The sequence below is a fragment of the Pelodiscus sinensis genome, chromosome 14, assembly GCF_052426305.1.
Source record: "Pelodiscus sinensis isolate ZL-2025 chromosome 14, ASM5242630v1, whole genome shotgun sequence".
Classification (NCBI taxonomy): Eukaryota; Metazoa; Chordata; order Testudines; family Trionychidae; genus Pelodiscus; species Pelodiscus sinensis.
The window spans coordinates 13,686,782-13,708,153 of record NC_143065.1 but is presented as its reverse complement, the minus strand read 5'-3'; the positions used below and the strand labels follow the sequence as shown (position 1 = coordinate 13,708,153).

The following is a 21,372-nucleotide window of genomic DNA, read 5'->3' as shown; positions in this document are numbered from 1 at the left end:
ACTGCCTGGTGCTTTTGGCGAGTGCCCGTTGCAGGCTGCGTCTAGATGGGCAGCATTTGCCGCAGATGCTGTTAACGGAAAAGTTTTCCCTTAAAAGCATTTTCGGAAAAGAGCGTCTAGATTGGCAAAAGCACTTTTTGCGGAAAAGCGTTCGTGCCGATCTAGACGCGCTTTTCCGCAAAAAAGCCCCGATCGCCGTTTTAGCCATCGGGGCTTTTTGCGCAAAACAGTACTGAGCTGTCTACACTGGCCCTCTTGTGCAAATGATTTGCACAAGAGGGCTTTAGCCCGAACGGGAGCAGCACAGTATTTCCGCAAGAACACTGACGATCTCAAGCGGCCGGTGTAGACAGCTGGCAAGTTTTTCCACAAAAGCAGATGATTTTGTGGAAAAACTTGCCAGTCTAGATACAGCCGCAGTGTGAAGCCCTCTTGCGCAAGAATGCTCTCATGGCCATTTTAGCCATAGGGCTTTCTTGTGCAAGAAACCCGTTACCTGTCTACACTGCCTTCTCGTGGAAGAGCGCTTGTGCAAGAGGGCTTATTCCTCATAGGGAGAGGAATAACACTTGCGCAAGAAGCCCTGTTTTCCAGCGCTTTGCACGCACGTTCTTGCACAAGTGAACGTACAGTAGAGTAGATGCTCTGCAAGTTTTTGCTCAAGAACAGCTGTTCTTGCATAAAAAGCCTGCATTGTAGACATAGCCAAGTAGTTTTTAAAAATATAGTGTTCCCCTTTATAATTCACATTTATTTAGTCCTTATCTGCAACCATAGGACAAGATGTTAAAGATTCTTTAGTACCTAGATTCTAAAACATACAAAAGTGCAGATCTCTCTAAGTCTGCTCCCCATATGTAAAATCGGAGATGGAGTGTGGAAAAGTACATTAAAGACACTCGAGATGAGATCCATAATGGTAACAGGTGCCTAAATCCCACTGTTAGGTATCTAAGACTAGGGATGTAAAGGGGTAACTGGCCAGGCTGAAGTAGCTCCCCACCCTGTGTGGGTGAGGGATGCTCCAGTTTGGCTGAGCCCTCTATGCTAGTGATGTAAGCAACTAGTTGAGTCAACTAGTCACTCCCCTCCACCCCCTTTGCTGCCTCTATCAGAGAGAGGCAGGAAGGGGGGAGCAGGAGCCAGTGCTGGGGAGAGTCGATTCCCCCAGCACTGTCTCCGTGGGGGAGAAGGGCAGTGTGGGGATTGGGCAGCACAGCGAGGAAATGGTGGCACTTCTGCCTTTGAAATGTAGTAAGAATGGGGCTCTTGCTACATTTCAAAAGCAGAAGCACAGCAGGAGCAAGGGTGAGTGGGGGACTCAAGCAGTCACCTGCTGGCCCCATGCTGCCTGCATGCATTTTGCTTTTGAAATGTACAAAGCCTTGGGGCATGGTCCAGAGAGGCACCTGCACTTGTGGGGTTAGGCCAGAGCAGCCCTTGTTGCCTGCAGCTGATGACGAATTGGTTAAATAAAATTCTGGGTAGTTTCTACATCCCTAGTATTGTTATTCTTTGTTGTGTATAATGTGTGTGTGTTTAATGTGCCTTTCCAAAAGTGATCAAATTTAAATTCTAGCACATACCCCAGAGGAGAAGGGATTTGAACAGTGACCTACCCCTGCTCACAAGCGCTCTAATCATGAGGCTATGTAATGTACTGATGCATGGCGCTTCCCTTAATCTCATCTATTGAAGTTGTTCCACATTAAATAATTATTAATTAGACCAGTAAAGGAATTACGACGACTATATAGCCTCATGCAGCCTTTCTTAAACCACAGTCTATAGATTCCTGGAGATCCCCAAAAGGGTCAGTGGGCCCTGCAGATCATCTCGTACTCCTCCCTCCCTTTCTCAACTTCTCCCCCACCCAGGGTCTCTTGCGCACTAAAAGTCCGTTGGTGCAGCAGGCCTAAAGCAGGCTCCCTGTCTAGTCTGGTTCGGTGACACTCCCAGAAACGGCTGTCATGTCCCTGCAGCCCCTAAGGATTTCTGGGTGCTGTCCCTCCCTTGAATGCCAATTCCATAGCTCCCTTAGCTGTTTTCAGACTAGTGGAAGTGGGGTGGAGCTGGCATGTTTGCATAGGAGAATACAGTGCCCCATTGTAGGACTTTGAAGAGAGTTGCTACAGTTCTTATGTGGAAGGATAGCGATCATGACATGGGGCTTTCAGCATAAACTTGTAAAAGTGTGTGGGTAGTGATGTCTCATAAGGATCTGGATAAGGATTCATCATCTAAAGAAAAAGTGACGTTCAAATCTACAGACATTTAACACTCTACATCCCAGAACCATTTTGAGACTACACAGTGCTGTTCTCACATACTTTGAATTCATTTGTGTTACTGGAAAAGGATGGAGGTTACAAAATGGAGGTCTAATTGCCACGTGCTTTGATCCATAGTGATGTCCATTTGAACCTGAAATAGTAAATAAGGTAATAAAACTAACAACTAATTCTTTTCCCTTACACTTTTTATAGGGTTACATAAAAGTCCTATAGTTAACCGTTCATACTGTTTAATCCATTTTTAATCATGTAAACAAAATTACACTCTTCAGCTACTGCAGAGACAAATTAAACTTCCAAAAGGTTTTAATTTTGCAGAATTTAGGAAAGTTAATGAGAATCTGAGAAGTCATAATTAAACATGCTGATCACTTAACTGTTTCAAATGTCAGGCATATAGAGTGGAATTTTGTTTTCCCAGTCTCCATTTGGTTGGACATTAGGGAAGACTTCCTAATGATCAGGGTGGTTAAACACTGGAATAAATTGCCTAGGGAGGTTGTGGAATCTCCATCACTGGAGATAATTACGAGCAGGCTAGACAGACAGCTATAGAAGTGCTTGGTCCTGCCATGAGGGCAAGGGTCTGGACTTAATGATCTCTTGAGGTCCCTTTCCAGTTCTAGTATTCTATGATTCTATGATAAGGAATAGGGATGTTAGTGTGTCCCTGTTTACATGATTAACTGATAAGCCTGGGCTCATCCGTTAATCCTAACAGTTACATGCATCCCTCCTGCCCCCTTGCTACCTCTATCAGAAGCAGCACGGGGGAAGGGAACAGGCAGGAGCTGGTATGCACGGGGAGCCAGCATTTAAGATGACTCTCCGTGCATACCAGCTCCTATGGAGCCACCTGCACAACTCCACCCCCTTCTGTTTCCCACAGAGGCAGTAGTGGAGGAGGGGCAGGTGGCTCTGGGAGCCGGTGGTTTCCAGCTACCCCCAAACACCAACTCCTGTGGAGCCACCTGCCCCACTGCACTGCTGCCTCTGATAGGCAGCAGTGCAATGGCTGTGGTGGGGCAGGTGAGAGCCAGTACACGCAGGAAGCCAGCTTTCAAGCTGAGTTACCTGCCCTCCCCCCGCCCCCCGCCCGCCCTGCTGCCTCTGTATCAGAAGGGAGGGGACAGGTGGGAGCTAGTGCTTGCAGGAAGCTGGCATTAAAGCTGAAGCTCCACGAGCATCAGCTTCCACCTGCCCCCTGAGTGTAAACGTATAACCGCTAATTCAGCGGTTACATGTTTACCAAAATAAATGTTTGTTAACATCCCTAGTGAGGAAACATATCTGACAAAATGGGGACTAAAGGCTGAGGTTTTCTTCTAATTTGTTTAACATCCCCACCTATTAGGTTTCTTTCTACCAAAAAATAAAAAAAATTACAGTGTTTTCAGTCAATTAGGAAAGCAAAGATATATAATATATCCCTAATTTTAAGTGACTTCAAGCAGTGGTAGGATTCAAGATCTGTCTTTGCAACCTAACTGGACTTTCTGTTCCCTTTTTATTCTAATACATGGTTTTGGTGCTAGTAGCCATGGCACTGTGATAGGTGCTGGGATTTGTAGGTAGTATTTTTGGATCTGAGATAGCACAAAAGCCACAGTATTAGGATAAAAGCCTCAAGTTAGGCTGATTTGATTAATGCAATATTGTATTGGAGGAATATCCTCCTCCTTCCCCCAGCAACATAAGGTTCACCTACAGAAGCATGGACAGCACTATGTTGGCAAGAGACGCTTACCTACAGACCATTCTTTGTCAGTGGTTAAATTACGTTGACAGAAGTACTCTTTCTAGCTGGCATAGAGCAGCTACAGGAGACTTTATAGCAGTACAACTGCATCAGAACAGCTGTGTTGCTGTAAGCTCTCCAGTGCAGAGATGGCCTTAAACTTGACACTGTAAAAAAGAAAAATTCAAAGCATAGGCACAGTGGAAGGGTGTATCTGGGTGGTGTCAGGAAGTTAAGGAAGATGGTTTTAGCGCAGGGGTGGGCAATAATTTTCACATAAGGGGGGGTCACTTAATGCATTTTGGTACATGGTCATGGGCTGCACTCCCCCAAAGGGATGGAGCCTGGGGTGGAAGGGACAAGGCTGAGGACTATCTTCCTCCTATGAGCTGTCTGGGGCCAGAGGCTTTGAAGTAAAAGGGCTCGTGGCTCCCAACCCCACTGCTACTTCATTGCCTGTGGCTATTTAAAAGGTTCACGGCTCTGGCCCCTGCCAAGTTAGTGACCAGGAACTGTGCGGCCATTTAAATAGGATCCTGCTGCCTGAGTCACCACCTGGAAATTTGGTGGTGCAGACAGCAGGATATAAATAGAAAATGGCCAGATGCAATCCACGGGCCAGATCAAAGTGTTTTGAATGGATTGTAGAAGAGAAATCAGCACACACACAGCAACTGATTTCTAGATTGATTTTACTTCTGAAAAGGACTCGATATGTAAACTGAATATTACTATGAATTGAATGTGAGAGAAAAAGAACCCTTTAAGAGCTGCTCCCAGTTCTTCTTGGAAGATATACAGTGTCTGTGACATGTCCCATAGAGAAAAAAATTGATTGCAACAACAGGAATCCAGTTACAATCAAAGATAGTTATACATGGGCTTAGCTAGTGCCTTCCTGTTAGCTCCCTTTGTTTTTGGCACTTATTTAATAAGTGTCTTCCTTTAAAATTTCAGTCTACACTGACACTTACATTTCAGTATAGTAGGGATAAAAGGATAAACAGCCTTATTAAATATAAATCTTCAGACAAAAATCTGCTGCGGGGCTCCTATTTCGTAATTATGAAAACAACATGCAAAAGGAGTGCAAGTAAAAGGTACCTTCCACTGCAGGCTCTCTCTGATACGGAGCAAAGAAAATACCACTACTATATTCTGTTTCTGCTTATGTTCCTCTGTACCAGGAACATTCTTCTGATCAATCAAAGTTGCACTCTATTTGCCAACAGTACATCATAAAAAGGAACATAAAGAGCCAAGTAAATGCAAGGACAGTAAAAACACCTATGTTCTGGCTATACTGTTGCTTTCATCATTAGTCCCACTGAGAAAATTCTGCTGGAGAATCAAAGTCCTACTATTTCCAGTTTAGCCTTTAGCTCTTCTAGGACTAATCAAGAGTAAAATTGAGCATGTGGCTAAGTATTTGAAGGATCTGGGCCTACCTGATATTCAGTAGACTCTCATACAAGCCTTTGGGATCTCCTAATGCCTAGTGTTTCTTTTACTTGTCACGTTACTGGAATTTGAGGGAAGCAGCCAGATCATGGCTGCACCCATAGGTGGGGGTGCTGGCCCCAAAAATGGTATAAAAGGGGGCCATGTGGGGTATTGAATGGGAGCTTATTGTCTGCTGATCCTGTGTACGCTATTTATGTGAGTGTATAATGTCTGTGTGTGTAGGTAGAAATCTGTAATCTGTGTGGAAGCTGAATATTTCTCTGAATGTGGTTGAGCATTGGGCAGAGCCTGGCCTATGGACAGGCTGATTAGCGAGGCCCTGTGGGACAATGGCACTCTATGGGCCACGGACACACCTAAAGCATGAGGGTGGAGACCTAAGAGCTGCCAGCAGAGAGAGGCTGAGGGCCAGGTGACCGGCTGCATACAAGAAGAGGCCAGGAAGGAGGTATAAAGAGGCCATGTGGTCGATGCCATTTTGTTCTCAGCTCAGCACTTCATCCCAGAGGCAGCAATGCAGGGATTGAAGAGTCTGAAAGACCTGTGAACCCATTCTGATTCTAGGATGTGCAACAAGGACTTTTAAACCAGCAGCTGTAACATCTCTGCTAGAGCCTGCATCGAGAACTGGGAGATTCGGTGCATGTAATGTACTATTCTTTAACAACCTTACTCTCATGCTTTTCTTTCTTGTGATAATAAACCTTTAGATATAGATTCTAAAGGATTGGTCCAGAGTGATTTGTGGATAAGATCCAGAGGGTAAATTGACCAGGGATCTGTGGCTGGTTTCTTGGAACCGGACAGGACTTGTTCGGGGTAGGTGGGATTGGGTGCTAGGACCCCCCACCTGTGTATGAGGCCCGGGGCCATCTGAGGCACGGATATTGCCGGGGGTGTCGGAGGGGTTTTGCTCGTGAGGCTTCAGGCAGGCAGCTGAAGCGCTCTGTGGGACTGGTTTGTGGCTTATTCAGAGAGGTCACCAGTCTGGGGGCTGTAAGGAGCCCCTCATTTGAGCAATTCGCCCTGAGCAGACGCCCTCAGCTGTGCCCAGACTCAGCCTGGTCCGTCACATAAGTATTTGAAGGATCTGGGCCTACCTGATATTCAGTAGACTCTCATGCAAGCCTTTGGGATCTCCTAATACCTAGTGTTTCTTTTACTAATGGCTTATTGAGGTTTTTTGCTTTTAGCTTGGTTTTTTTTTTTCCTCCTCATCGACTCATTACATAAAATAGGCTGGAGCCCAAGTGCAATCTTACTCTTTAATCATTTCCCATCCCTCAGTAACATGCCATGGTGACTTACTCCAGCTCATTACTTGCTTGTAAAACAATTAAAGAAAAGACCATCACAAATAGATTTGGCTCTCTTAATTTGAGAGACAGCTGTACTGCTTCATCTTGAATAGACCCTGAAATATAGGACCTTTTAACTATTAGTTATTTATGCTAAACAATTGGCTCCACTTTGCAGTGACACTGAGTTAGTTTCCAAGAGCTACAGAAAGCTTGTCTCACCAACAGAAGTTGGTTCAATAAAAGATATTACCTCACCCACCTTCTCTTCCTGTCTTGAGTCAAGCACAGAATGATCTTTGCCTGGTTCTCTTTTCACTTTGGGCTCAATCCTGCAAAATGCTGAGCAGAAAAGCATTCTAGCTTGTGTTAAAGTTGCACTGGATTATGCAAGCAGTTCCACTGAAGTCAATAGGACCACCAACATGCTGAAATCTTTTGCTAGTTCCTGCTAGAGCAGAGGTGGGCAATAAAATGGTAGCTATTCACCAGGCTTAGCCCTTGATGGGCCGCTGCTGCTATATTTACCTGCACCTCTGCAGATACAGTTAATGGCACCTCTCATTGGCTGGGAAGAGTGATTGGCAGCCAGTGGGAGCTATGATTCCCCCATACCTGCAGAGGTGCAGGTTAATATAGTGGTATGGGGGGCCTGCCAGGGGCTAACCCTAGCAAACCAGATCTGGCCCATGGGTCAGTATTTGTCCACATCTGGGCTGGAGTGCTCAGTATCTTGAATGATCCAGCTTGCTAATTTTCCTATTTACATCCAGATATCATCAGCTTCCACTGTAGACTCATTAAAAGTTTGTGAGCAGGAAAATCTGAAGAGCAAGGCTTCTGTAACTAATTTTTTTGAATTGACAGGAATGATTAAAGGGATAATAAGTATTTGGCTGTTGTTTACTTTAAGTTGTTTGTAAAAATAAGTGTATTCCTCCCCACCATGATTTGTCTTTTTCCAGTTGGCAAATGCCAATTCCTCTTGCTGGTTACAAGGAAAATTAAAACATCTTCCCAGCTCATTCTAGTTTTCTCATTGTGTCTATGCAATATTCTGGGTAACATCAGCCAAACCATCACAACTCAGACTCACTCCCAGATGTAGCAACAAAAGCAGCAGATTGTATCAGGCAAAGGTAATACCATCATCTAAATGGAAATGGCAGGCTTTGTTCAGAGTCCACAGCCCCTCTCTAACCCCTGTGGCATTTGAAGGCCAATTTTTCAGGGGAAGAATTTATGTCCCCTGTGAGGTATATTGTGGCGCTCATTTAGTGATGTCCTAATATTTCAAATAAAATAATTACGCAGTTTTTATAATGTTAGATCATTTTTGTCAGGATGTTATTAGGATACCTGCCACAGTGATCTAATGAGCTTGACCTTCATTTCATAACAAATTACTCTCCAGCTGAAATTATTTTAATGGCCTTATTGATTTATGCAGAGAAATCTTTAGTGATAGCCTTCAATTTACAGGGCAAGTGGTTCAAATAATTCAGAATTTTATGAAATTGGCAGAAACATTGTTTTGTACTGGTAAATGCTTTATCCTGGTCCTTTTGTGTTATCTCCTTTGAATCAGGGTGCTTTTGGTCTTTCTCTCCATACTATACAAAACAGATCAGTTCAAAATGGATTAAATAAAAATGCATTTAATTAAAATGGTTGTCTATCCATGCTGAATGTTTTGTACCAGTTTATACTTTTTCACCATGATAAAATTTACTACAGTGCATTCTGTTTGCTGCCACCTACTGGGCATTTGTACATATATCATGGAATAATTCAAATCAATGCTGTAAATATTTATTTGCATAGACTATACAATCCTGGGGACTGTGGTTCTTCTGACACATGAAGGAATTATGCAGTAATTCCTAATATATGTTAATTAGATAAATGTTGCTTTAAAAAGATGATGAAGAGGGGAAGGAAAGGATCTATCGTATGAATGTTTTATTGTCTTTAATTATCTCCTGACTGAAGCAGATGTCTGGTATGAGGCATTTTAGATGGAAGATGTAAAAGGTGGAGTTAAATGGAGTTGTGTTAATAATAAATAGGAATTCATTGCACTTCTATAATTGCTTTAATCTGAGCAACCAAAATTACTTTACTGGTATTAATTAACCCTCACCACCTCACTAGGAGATTGGCATTAATTATTCCATGGTACCCATTTTATAAACTGGTATTGTTGCTGCTCTGTTGAGTGATAACATGTGGAGGTTTGCAGGTGAAATAAGCTATTTGAAAGCTGGGTATTTTCTTTGTGCAACTTGTTTATTTACAGTATGGGCATCAGTTTTTAACTGGGGTGACCTTTAAAAGTATTCATGCAAACCCCTCTTTTAGAAAACGCAGCCCAACACCCTGGCCTAAGTTCTCAGTTAGCAATTTTGCAACAAGAATCTCTACATGAAGACATTAAGGGAAAAAGAAACCTTAGTTTTCAATGTCTTCTTCCTTGCCAAAGAAGCTCCATCATCAACGAACAATAATACAGTATTTTTTTTCAAAAATTCTATAAAGTTACAGTAAGAAAAAGAACTTGAATGACTGTATGTAACAGTGCCACCTGGTGACTCTTGCCATAAAAGCACACTGAAGGTATAGAGATAGAAAAGTAGCCATGCTAGTCTGGTGTAGCTGAAACAAAAAACAGGACTATGTAGCACTCTAATTATCTTACCCATTACAAAGATAGCTTCCCCAATTATCACCTCTAATATCATTAGCTCACAGACATTTATCTCTCTCCCCCCCCCCCATCCCCCTTCTGTTCTGAAATTTGATTTGTCCTTTTCATAGGTGTTCATTTTTTTTAAATTGTATCCTTTGGTATATATGGTTGTGACTATTTTCTTCCACTATTTGATCTGAGGAAGTGGGTCTGGCCCACGAAAGCTCATCACCTAATAAACCATCTTGTTAGTCTTTAAAGTGCTACATTGTCTTTTTTTTTTTTTTTTTTTTTTTTTTTTTTTTTGAAGGTATAGAGGCTGGTTACATAACTTGCCAAAAGTCACATAATGAGTCAATGAATATATGAGAATAGTTCTGACTTCTAATAATCATGTTTTAATAACTAAGTACAATTAACTCTAAGAAATGCAACTTGGCATGAATTCTCTGGTTATTGGAAGGTAGCACAGTTTTTGACAAATAAGCAGGATAATTTGCTTTCTTTTCCAGCCCTCTCCTTATGTCTTTAGTGCACTGTTGGTGAAATTATCCAGAGGCTGAAACTCATTTCATTCCTATACTTGCGTTGGGGTGGTATTTATTTAGATCCGTGTCTGGCACTAAGTCATGACAATATGCTGGGCTGACCTAAGTACAGGCAGTCCCCGGGTTACGTACAAGATAGGGACTGTAGGTTTGTTCTTAAGTTGAATTTGTATGTAAGTCGGAACTGGTACATATTGTAGGGGAAACTCTAGCCAAACATTTCTCCAGAGCTCCGTTTTATTCTCCCACACCTCACTTCCCTCAGTCCTTTATTCTCAAGCTGAGGTGTCTGTTGAGAAAAGCCACTCTGCGTCTCCCTGGTCTGCTGGCAGGGGGGCGCTAGCTTTGCGTCTCCCTGGTCTGCTGGGGGGAAGCAGCTAGTGTGGGGTTGCCTCACCCCGTTTGTAAGTAGGGATCCGATGTAAGTCAGATCCTTGTAACCCGGGGACTGCCTGTACTAATCTAGCTGGACTGCAGCAGCAATTTACTCAGTTGCCAGCAGGATGATACCACTTTCTATCTGCCCTCAACGTCATTTTGCAGCTGTCCCATGTATTGCCACACCAGCTTTAATGCTGAACAAGTGCAGATCTAGTTGTCAATGTCATCACTTCATTGCTGCTGTTAATTCTGTCCTCCTGAAACATACTCCCTGTTGCTGCCATGCCATACTGCCCTGATGTCTTTGGTGCTTGATATCAATATAGACACATCTGATTTGAAGACTATAGCACTAGGAGACAGAGTTCAGTATCACTGATAGAAACTGTTGAGAGCAGATTCAAATAGCTGCCAGAAGAAGGCATTTGCAGTGTACAAAATCCTGGAACTATACTACATATTTTTAAACATCACCTGCTGGCATTTGCTCTATTAACTATGTGCACATAGACATTCAGCCAAAATCCACCAGAGGCTAAGATTTCTATTCATTTTCTTTTCAGCATAGAGTAGACCAGGCCAAGGCAAAATACAGCCCGGGGGCTGGATCCTGCCTGCCAAGCCACCCAGGCAGGCTCCCCTGCTTGCCCCACATGCCACTTGGAAACACGGCTGCCTTGCCTCATTTCCCTTTCAAAACTGCAATCCCGGAGGGGAGGGGGGAAAAGCTTCAGGCACTGCCCTCACCCCCAGCACAATCCCATTGGCTGGTTTCTGGCCAGAAACTGGCCAATGGGAGCTGCCTGGTTAAATAACAGGCAGCCATGAAGCACCACACCCTCTCTCCTCCAGCTCAGTTATTCACACAAGCACATGGCCAGGCAGGCTGGCTGGCTGAGAAACATTTTGAACTCTGCAAGCCTTTAGCTCTGCAGGCAGTTTCTTAACTTCATTAAAACCTTTTCAATTGCATTGAGGGGATTTTATGAAAAAGAAACATACAAGGACATGCACAGATTTTTCCACTCTTGTGTTTTTCACCCAATGCTTTTCACCCATTTGCAGTAAATGTATTCCTTTTTTACTTTTATCATCACTGACAGGCACAGATCACTCAGTCCTCCCTGACAGCAAACTGCTCCAGGTGGGAAGAGTTAGAGAGAGGGATTCTGTGATGGATTTTAGTCAATAGAATCAGGCTGTCTTATATTGCTCAGAAACCCCCTCCCTCCATCATATTTCTGCAGCCAAATACTAGAGAGTCAGCCTTTCTCTAAATTGCCACATCTTCAGTGTATGAAGGCAGTGAGGACATGGGGTAGTTAGAGGCACAAAGCAGGTTACACTAAGGGAAGGAGGAATGTAATGTCTTAGAAGGATTCCCTCCATGGCCTGATGCATCCCCTTGCTGAAGTCTCTGGAGAGCTTCTAATCTCCAGCAGAGGTTGGATCCAGGATCCATGCTTCTCTGTGAACAGACTCAATTCACTGCCCCTTTAACAAAATCAGTGCTTGCTAGGTGTGGTGGCATCTCAGGCCCTTTCTTGTTCTGAAAGTGGCTATTTTGTATTTTCTGTCCGTAAGGGCAAAACTGCCGCCTCATACCAGAAAATGACATGTAGGCATGCTGGCAAGGGGACAAATGGAGAAGGTCATTTCCTGCAAGCCTCTTATCCTCTGCTGCCCTACATCCCCTCACAGAGACATGTACCAGTTCTGTGGTCTGATCCTTCCGCAGAAGGGGTGTGTATGCCGTGGTCCTGAATATCTTTGCAGCCATAGTAGCCAATTGAATGTCATTGCAGGGTATCCTATATTTGCTTGAATGAGTCCCACCAGTCAGCCAAAGCACTTGGCTGCACCCTGTTGACTGTAGCATATTGACAGAATAACTATCATACAAATAACAACATATTAATATGTAGTGATGCTCTATTCCATAGATACTTGAGAAAGGCTGAAGAAAGAATAACAACAACAGGCCATACCCTGCAAGATGTGAGCGCCACTGAAGTCAATGAGTGCTGTAGATGTTCAGCCCCTCTCCTGCTTTGGTTCATTACTGTTGCTTAGCAGCACTTATAGTCCTGTTCAGCAAGGATAGAGGAACAGGTTTCCCGTGTAGCTCAGTGGAGTTTTCCCTATAAGACAGTGAATTTCCTGGGGGAAAGGAGGGAATTTTCAATGCTGTGTATTACACTTTACATTTTTGAAGGTGCCACACAGACATTAATTAGCTAACAGCTAATGGGCAAAGAATGCAGCAGTGTCTCATACCACAAGGATCATCATAAACTATGATTCCTTGGGTGGGGTGTCCTAGTGGAAATAGACTTGATGTAAAAGCATTGAGGAGTCCCGTGGCACCTTATAGACTCTTAGCTATAGCATTTCCCTAAAAATGGTGATACCATGGTGATGCTCCAATTCAACGAGACTAATATATGTTGGTATTATGTGGTCATGTTTTTAAGAATTCTCTCTTCTAGCTTCTCCCCATGCCATCTGTATGTGGCTAAGGACTTGGTAGCTGTGAATCTGAGCTTCCCGTTTCTATGGTTTTATGGTTTTATAACTCAGCCTTTAAAATGTCAGTGTTATTAGATTGTTATGCTGCTTTACCAGCTAAAAGATGTAATATCTACATAAAATTCACTACCAAAGGCACGTAACAAGCCTACCCCGACTTCAGTTTGAACATTGTGAGCCAGGTCCTCAGCTGGTGTAGCTGGCTGTGGCGATTTGCAACATCTGAGAATCTGGCCCTGTATGTATGAGGGCAGCATCAATCTCTTTGTGACATGGATGATTCCTGATCCCAAGCCAACCTTTTGATCTGCACCCCAGCTTCCAAAATGCAGAACATTTTTTTTTTCATTTAACACTAAGCAATCAAAAAGCTTAGAGCATTTCCCAGGGAATGGGCCACTCTGCATCCCATTCCATATTAGATGCAGGTACTTTTTTGTGGTTGATCATGGGTACAGATAGTTTGATCAAATCAACAGTTAAAAGTCATTTCTTCTCTATCATCTGAAATGCAGCTGTATTTTACACAAAGCCTTTTCTATCTGTCCAAAGTGTTTCACACACAACCCAGACACATACCATCTGGATAAACACTGGGGCTGTTTTGTGTTCCAGGCGGGTTACTCACTATTATTTCTTCTGTTCTTGAAGTGACCTATCTGGAGCAAAGAGGCAGGATTGTTCTCTACAATAAGGGCGGCTGTTCTGAACCTAAAACATTTTGGAGAGAGGAAGAGGAATTTCATTAGAGACAAGGAGAGAATTAGTTTACAACTTCAGGGTGATGAGGTTTTTCTTTTTTGCTTACAGCTTTTGCAGTGCAGGCTACTACATTTAAATTACACTGAAAGGAATAATCTGCTTAGTGCTCTTGCTGCACCACTTTGTTAGTAAAAAAAGAAATACACATAAGTAAGGAAAAATGTATCTTTACACATTTATAGGGGAAGCCAAATAAGTATAGGGACAAACCGATCAACTTGGCTAAATAATTAGCATAACAAATGGGGAGGGGGACCGATCCATCTAAGTCAACTAAACTATCCAAAAGCCATTTAAAATCCCACGCGAAAGAATAAAACAGAGCACAGCAGACCTGTACATTTACTATGCTGAGGCAGAATTCAGAGGGGAGAGCAGGGATAGAATTCCCAACAATCCCATGTGGTGAATTTTAAAACTGAGAAACAAAACTCAGCTCCTCTTCTCAGATGGTTCCCTGAGCAAATATAGGTCCAGGATATCAACCTGGATTCTTTAAAATATTGTACTATTCAGAGCCAGTGAATGCATTCCCATCGGAAATCATTTAATAGATTTCCATATCAAATCCATCACAAATGCACTTGATATAGAGTGATTGGAGAGACAGGATTCTCATAAAGTGATGTTCACAAAATACACAGAGAACAACCACAGCTACTGTTGATGTCCACTGGCGTTGCGGGTATTCAGGACTTGTGGAAATCCAGCACATATTGTGTATTATTATAAGAACCCAACAATGAGCTTATTCTTCAGTTCTAGTGCTAATGTGTGGTGGCTTCAGTTCTAGTGCTAATGTGTGGTGGCTATTACCCAGTCTGTTGCCTTTGCTGTTATGCTAGCTTCCTTTAAAATTGCTTAGGATTTTGAGCATTCATCATGTACTCTTTGGTATAAATCAGCACTTCCGATGTACAGTAAATAATCAAGTATCAGAGGGGTAGCCGTGTTAGTCTGAATCTGCAAAAGCGACGAGGAGTCCTGTGGCACCTTATAGACTAATTGAAGTGTAGGAGCATAAGCTTTCGTGGGCAAAGACCCACTTCGTCAGATGCATGTAGTGGAAATTTCCAGAGGTAGGAATAAATATCATATTCCTACCTCTGGAAAATATTTATTCCTACCTCTGGAAATTTCCACTACATGCATCTGACGAAGTGGGTCTTTGCCCACGAAAGCTTATGCTCCTACACTTCAGTTAGTCTATAAGGTGCCACAGGACTCCTCATCGCTTTAGTAAATAATCAGATTCTCTTCCATGTTTTCAGGCGAGACAGTGAATTCATGGTAATACCACTGGCCTCTCTCTGTTATTTGTAGAGGTAGGAAAGATTGCAACCAAATGTTTCCAATTTAATTAATTCCCTAGTTAACTTTATTTCACATTTAATTCAATCGAAGCCTCATGAACCAAATCATTTGTATTAAAAATAATGTAACATCCACCCTTTATTTTAATCACTTTTGACTGCTTTTGACTAGTATTAACGGATAATCTGATTACAAGATATATAGAAAGTTGACATTTAATTAATAAAAGGGAGGGAAATTCTGCATAAAATCAAAGAAGAAAGAGCACAGGGGAAGAAGGTGATATTAAAAAGTTGTGTTAGCGAGATGCTGTTACTGGCATTATGGGAGTTGCTCTGTGCCCTTGTCAGTGTGATATGCAGCCTGTGGTCATAGGGATAACAGGTTCAGACACTTATTTCAGTTATAGTGACAGGAAGAGTATTGACAGAAATACAGAAAATCTGTAAATCTCACAGGATTTCTCCTCAAAATCATTGAAACTAATTAACTGTGCTTGCAGGTCAGATCCTTAACTGGTGTAAGTTGGCTTAGCTCCACCAACACCTGTTCGTTTTGCCCCCTATATGGGCTATAATATTCAGGGTTAGACAGTTCAGTACATAAATGTAAAAGCTGGCTTTCTGTCTAGCGTTTCTCTAGCTAAGGAAGACACTCTCTCATTACGGGGTCTTGCTCTCGCAGAAACTTTCACTGTATGCATAGTTCCAGATAACCTCTAGGGCAGTGGTCCCCAACGCGGTGCCTGCGGGTGCCATAGCGCCCGCCGGGTCATTGTGTGCGCCCGCCGACAACCTGGGCCAGCCCTGCCTGCGGCGCACAGGAGGCGCCGGCCCCGGGTGCGTGGCGCTCAGGTGGCCCCAGCCCACATGCAGGCGCTCGGGCACGCGGCTCTCGAGCGGCACCGGTGCCAGCCCCAGGTGCGCGGCTCGGGCGGCAGTGCTGGCCCCGGGCACAAGGCGCTCGGCCAGCCCCAGTCCCAGCCCTAGGGCACATGCCGGCACCGGGTGCAAGGGCATCCCAGTCACCTGGCGTGCTCCCAGATGCGCGGCCCCGCCCCCGGGCGCCCAGCACATGAGTGGCCCCACCCCTGGGCGCCCAGGAGCCTCTAAAGATTGGGGACCACTGCTCTAGGGTGAGCTGCAAAGATTTTTGTCTCTCAGTGTGAAGCGCAGATGCTGCTCTGAGTTACCGAAGGCCATGGTTGGTTGCTGAGTCTTCCAAAACACTCAAGTGAGACTGGATAGAATGTGAAGCAGGGGCATGGCAATGTCATAGTGGGATTTAGCAAAGCCCAAGGCATAGTTATTGCTCACAGATCTACTACACCTATCGTACAGATTTTTACAGTTCTACTCAACTTTTCACTAATGCTCAGCGCTTACAGTTTCTTCAGATGTAAAAGATCTAGGTATTTTCACGTGAAGTTTGCCAGGGAGATGTCTGCCCAATGTCAGGCAAATTGGATGCTTGAATTCCTTAAAAAACAAAAGGAGGAGGATTTAAGGAATTATAGACCAGTTAGCTTCACCTGAGTCCCTGGAAAATCATGGAGCAGGTCCTCAAGGAATCTCTTTTGAAACACTTGGGAGGAGAGGAAGGTGATCAGGAACAGTCAATATGGTTTCACCAAAGGCAAATCATGCCTGACCGACCTAATTGCCTTCTATGATTAGATAACTGGCCATTTGGGTATGTGGAAAGCAGTGGACATGTTATACTTTGACTTTAGCAAAGTTTTTGTTATGGACCAGTATTCTTTCCAGCAAGTGTAAGACGTATGGCTTGGGTGACTGGACTATAAGGAGGATAGAAAGCTAGGTAGATTGTCAGGCTCAATGGGTAATGGTGAATGGCTCAATGTCTAGATGGCAGCTGGTATCAAGTGGAATGCCCCAGGGGTCAGTTCTGGAGCCAGTTTTTTTTCAACATCTTTATTAATGGTCTGAATGATGGTATGGACTGCACCCTCAGCAAGTTTGTGGATGACACTAATCTGCAGGGAGAGGTGAGAGTGGGGAGTATTCTAGACAAACTGGAAGGCTGGAACAAAAGAAATCTGATGAGATTCAACAAGGACAAGTGCAGAGTTCTACCCTTAGGAAGGAAAAGAATCCAGGCAATTCTACAAGCTGGAGCCGACTGGCTAAGTGGCAGTTCTGTAGAAAAGGACCTGGGGGTTACAGTGAATGAGAAGCTGGAGATGAGCAACATTGTGCCCTTGTAGCCAAGAAGGCTAACAGCATATTGGGCTGCATTAGGAGGAGCATTGCCAGCAGATCAAGGGAAGTGATTATTCTCTTTTATTCAGCATTGTTGAGGCCACATCTGAACTATTGCACAGTTTTGGGCCCCCACCCGAGAAAGAATATGGACAAATTGGAAAGAGTCCAGCAGGGGGTCACAAAAATGATTAGGGGGTTGGGGCGCAGGATTTAGAAGGAGAGGCTAAGGGAGCTGGGCTGATTTAGTCTTCAGAAGACTAAAAATATGTGGTGAGGGGATTTGATAGCCTTCAACTACCTAAAGGGGGGGGGGGGAAGGAGGGGTTCCAAAGAGGATGGAGAGAGGCTGTTCTCAGTGGGGACACATGACAGTTGCAGTGGGGGAGGTCCAGGTTGGATACTAGGAAAAATTATTTCCCTAGGAAGTTGGTGAAGCGCTGGGATGGGTTCCCTAGGGAGAGGGTGGAATCTCCATCCCTTGTGGTTCTAAGGCCTGGCTTGACAAAGTCCTGGCTGGGTTGATTTACTTGGGGTTGGTCCTGCTTTGGGTAGGGAGCTGGCCTAGGTGACCTCCTGAGGTCTCTTGCAACCCTAATCCTTGATTCTATAATAAGGAGAGAGAAGAAAATAGGACAGTATTTTTATTTTTGAATGACAGTATATCCTGTTCACACATCCTCAGTTCAGGTTTAGTCATCTTGTCTGAAAAGAAACTATGTACAAAAGACCAAATACTGGCGATGAACATAGTGGGGCTGCATGGCAGGATTTATGTGTGAAGAGAGACTGGGGCATTCAAAGCAGTAAATTCCAAGGGAAATGCTTCATGCAACAACAGAGGCAAACTGTTGGATTCAGAAAGTCAGAGACACAATGTGGGACTGAATTTGAAAACGTGTAAGTTATCAAGCATTAACATTTATTGCTATTAAAAATCAGTGTCCATGTAGTACCACACTGCAGCCCCAGCTATCCCACAGATCTTTTCTATTCTGTGTTTTGGACAGTACCAATGGGCTATGTGTTAATTGTTGGCTTTTTGGTAGTGAACGCCGTCCAGACACTAGAGCACTGATATGCGAGAAAATAAATCTAATGTTTTCAGGAGTAAATTGGTGAATGTTTGGAAAGAGACTTGCTCACTCTAGATACCCAACCAGCTGTGCAATTTTTGTGTATATTATGGAGCATTCCCTTTCTTCTGATGAATCTGACATTGACCACTGATGGTACTGGTATATGAATGATCATATTACTAGTCCACATATAAGGGGCAGGATCATTTTATGGCCTTTATTTCAGTTTCAGGCTTTGTGCTTTCATTGGACAAAATCTATAGCCCTTTTCCACTCTTGATGCAGAAATGGCTCTGTAGAATCTATGTGATGTCATCCTACAACTGTACTATTCACCACTAGCCACACAATGTTAAAAGAATACAGACTTGATATTAGAACTGGAACTGACTGTGCCTGTTTTTAAACTGCTTTCATCACTTCAACCCTCTGAGAATCCGATTGTAGATTATCTGCTCTTATTATCTTGTCCTCTAGATGGCAGAGTCACACCATGCTTGGTAGAAAAGTGTTTGGGTTTTAAAATGCTGGTCATTGAATTATATTAAACCTTCTGATGCCTGCTTAAAGAAACCCAAACCAAAATACCTTGGATCATTGTGACAATAAAATCATGAGAATAAATCGTACTTAACTCATCTGCTGCCAGGTTAACACTTAAGTTCTCCTTCACCTTTGGCTCCTCTTTTAACTCTTTCTTCTCAAAATACAAGTTTGTTCTAGGTTCTCTTATCTTAAAAATCCATCCATCACCCTGAGATGCCTCACCAGGTTCTGCCCCATCTCCATTGTGTCTCTAAGTTCAATTAACATTCAGTCTACAATCACAATGTGGAGTTCCTTTGCTCCAATTCCATGCTACGGCACCTCAAGCCTAGCTTCTGCTCCTTACACTCCAGTGAAACTGCTTCTCTCTGAAGTGCAGGACAGTACTCTACCCTTTACTCCTCCTTGAGGAATCAGCTACCTTGTGAACCATTAGCTGTGCTCTTCCTGAAGTACTGTGTTCCTTTGGCTTCCATAACTTTCTGTTCTCTTGATTCTCACATTGCTCTCTAATCCAGTGGTCATAGAATCATAGAAGATTAGGGTTGGAAGAGACTTCAGGAGATCATTGAGTCTAACCTCCCTGCTGAATGCAGGATCAACCCCCAATTAAATCATTCCAGCCAGGGCTTTGTCAAGCCTTGCATTAAAAACCTCTAGGGATGGAGATTCCACCACCTCCCTATGAAACCCATTCCAGTGCTTCACCGCCCTCCTAGGGAATTAGTGTTTCCTAATATCCAACTGTAGTGAGGCAGATTAGCCGCCCACTAACCTAGAATAGGAAGAGCCCTTCTGTAAGCCCTCTTGGACAGAACCTGGGCCCATCCCAGGAGTTCGGTCTGGGTCCAGCTGCCTGAGGAACCAGATGCCTGCCATGTGCTCCTGAATGGAGAGGCTGTGGAGGACTTGTAGGAAGCTGAGGATTGGCCTGGACCAACGGGATCCCAGCTGGACTTTGACCGGGAGAAACTTCAACCCCTGCCACAGCTGTCAATCCCCAAATCCCCCGAGGACTGGCTGGGGCCCAGGTAAGCAATGGGGGAGAATGGAAGAAGCCCATGGATAGCTGTCGTTAGTGTGGCCAATCCAGAGCACTGGTCAGCGTGTTGCGGGCCCTGGGCGGGGATGCAGTGGAGTGGGTGAGCCTGTGTCCTCCCTGCCATTCAAGCCCTGGGTGGCAGTCTCCCCACTCTGCTACTCCAGGCCAACAGCCTGCACTTGTCAGTTCTCTGCCGGAACAAGGAGACACGATTGTTTGCTGCCCTGCCCTGAACCAGGGCCTGGGCCAGTCACACTGTGACTGTTTGTTTGCTGACCCACCCTGCCCCAGGGCCCTGGACTGTGGGCCCAGCCCAAGTGCCGGCCTGAGCCACAGGACTAGAAATTGCCAGCCCAAAGAGGGCCAGGGAGTTATTAATTGCTGCTTTTGTCTGGCTATAGGCCCAAGACCCAGGAATACAGAGACTCAGTGGACTAAGGCGGAGGGGCCGCCCACTGGCCTGGAGGGGGAAGAGCCCCTCCATGACCCCTGACAGGCTACACCAACCTTATTGGAACAGTGTTATAGTGTGGGCCTTTCCACCATCCCCTGGCAAAGAGTTCCCATAGGTGGACCATGAAGAAATAATTTGTTTTGTTTTAAATCTGCTGCCTATAAATGTAATTGGGTGACCTTGTGTTATGTTAGTGAAGGAATAAAAAACATTTCCTTATTGAATTTTCCCACACAATTCATGACTTTTTACATCTCAAACATATTCCCTATCCTTCAGTCATTTCTTTGCCAAGCTGAAAAGTCCCAGTTTTTTAGATCTCTCCTCATATGGAAGCTGTTCCTTACCCATTAATCATTTCTGTTGCCCTTCTCTGCTCTTTCCCCAAATCCAATATATCTTTTTTTTTAGACAGGGTGACCAGATCTGCATTCAGTATTCAAGATGTGACCATACTATGATTTTATATAGAGGCAATGTTTTATACTCTACAGAAGCCAGAGAGGAAAATGCAATTTCGGATACAACATAGGACATGGGTTTTCCCTTATTTTGCATAGTGAGTGAGATAATGTGAATTTGTTTCTTTTTCAGAACTGACACTTGCTCAGTTCAGAAGATAATGGTGTTGTGTTGGAGACTGGACTGGGGTTTCAGTGACAGGATCCTCCTGCTGATGTAGGTTGCCAACTACTACAGGGACAAATGATCAAAAATGCTTAACAAGCTATTGTAATGGTTGCTCTTTAAAACACGGTGCACATGTCCATTCATGTAGGTGTCTGGGTGCTAGGAGCACCATTGCCGGAATTTTTCCCCTTAGTGGTATCTGTTGGCTTGTGCGCCCCTCTTGCTGATCACTCCAGGAGAGGGGATGACTGGTAGGTTGAGGAACGCACATGTGCAGTGCATCTTGAACAATAGTTATAAAAAGTTAGCAACATGTCCATGTCGGTGACTCACAAGCCGTTGCATGGGAAGACTTTAAGGACAAGCTGATTGCAACATAGCT

The 21,372-nt window shown here is 44.0% G+C and overlaps 1 long non-coding RNA gene across 1 annotated transcript in view; it reads left to right on the top strand.

The window, feature by feature from the left end:
- Window positions 1–21,372, top strand: part of LOC142830149 (uncharacterized) — a 33,127-nt gene that overhangs the window by 430 nt on the left and 11,325 nt on the right. The gene's annotated exons all lie outside the window — the stretch shown is intronic.